Source organism: Dermacentor variabilis, chromosome 1 (assembly GCF_050947875.1).
Source record: "Dermacentor variabilis isolate Ectoservices chromosome 1, ASM5094787v1, whole genome shotgun sequence".
Taxonomy (NCBI): Eukaryota; Metazoa; Arthropoda; class Arachnida; order Ixodida; family Ixodidae; genus Dermacentor; species Dermacentor variabilis.
In genome coordinates this window covers 191,347,859-191,349,453 of record NC_134568.1, presented here as the reverse complement: position 1 = coordinate 191,349,453, position 1,595 = coordinate 191,347,859, and positions in this window count along the sequence as shown.

Sequence of the window (1,595 nt, the reverse complement as noted above, 5' to 3'; positions counted from 1 at the left end):
CGCCTTGTGTCTCAGTGGCACACACCAAATGGCTAAATAAAAGAAAATCAAGTAAATCAAAAGTCGCATTAAAATTTGGCAGAGATACTTAAGACTGCTCATGTGTGGGAATGCGAAAGCATTATACCGTTTGTAGACCTGGGAATGCCATGAATGCACTCATGTTATACACTCCATGACATAACTCCACCTCCTCCCCATTGGCTGTGCCATCATGTACCCAATGACGCACGCACTAGGCACACCTTTAGTCGTCCAGAACCATGGCGCCGCCATTGCGTTGAGGAAGTGTGCTTGTCCCGCACCCTGGAGGCCTATGTTCAATTCCTACGCAGACTGAAATTTACCAAATTTTATTTTCAAAGCCATTAATTTACTTTGTTTACAGGAACCTCCCTGAGAAATTCGATGTCAATGCGAGCATTTTTTACGTGTTTTTACTGTTTGCACTGTCTGCCATTTTTGGTACCATCTTACAGTCACACCGACTACAGCAGATTTTTGCTCAATGGGGCATATAATGCTTTTGCATTAATAATATTCTACTCCAACAAGAGGTCTGTGTGCTTTCTAAATACCTATAGGCCACAATACATGTCCAGGTTTTATGTAAAAATTTAATTGTCCAGAATAAAGATACGCTCACTGGCACCACTACATGAGTCAGCATACAGGACTAATACAAACCCTTTTGCTGGAGCTTCCATTCAGTGCACTTATAACTTCATTACAGGCTGAATTCCAGCTGTCTAGGACTGTGGTTACTAACAGTTGTGAAAACAATCGAGCAGCCAAGCAGAATAACTGCATTTACAGAAACACTAACTTATGTTTCGCAAATGTACCAAACTTGGAAATAAAATTTGAACAATCTAAAACTTGTTCATGAGTTCCCAGTTGGGATATCAGCGATCACCTCTCTGTTTTACCATCATAGAGCTTGCAAATCACTCTCTTAGTGCTATCTTTAGTAAGCAATTTATTGATTACTGTAGCATAAACATATTTCAATTAGTAATTACAAGCTCTAACTGGAACAATGGTTATGCAGTGCCAGATCCTTCAACATGTTGCTATACTTTTGCATGTATAATAGAGAGTTGCTATGACAGCACCTTCCCTAGAACATTGTACAGCACAAGGAAGTGAGGAAAGAATAGATAACCCAGAAACTGTATCATTGTGTCAAGAAAAAGAAGTGCTACCGGGTTTGTTTCTTAAGACATGATCCTACAATTTTGCAGAAATGTAAATGCTTCAGAAACAGACTAAACTCTGACCTAAAAAAAGCGAAAAAAGAATTTTACCAGTATAGATATTTGAAGCATCTGCACAAAATGATCACATAATCTGGAAAATGTTGAATGGACTCGCAAGTTCTTCCAAGTGTTCTGTGCCTGCAAAGCCAGTAGTAGACGGTGCACATTACTCTGATATGAAATTAGCCAATGTTTAATGACCACTTAACTAGCGCTGGAGCAAGCAAGTCTACTTTCCCCAATGCCCAACTGCAACTGTGCAAGCTATAAAGCATGAAATGCTTTACCTCCTGTTGTCGGCAACCTTCAAGTGACCTTGAGCGAAAAGCCACAGCC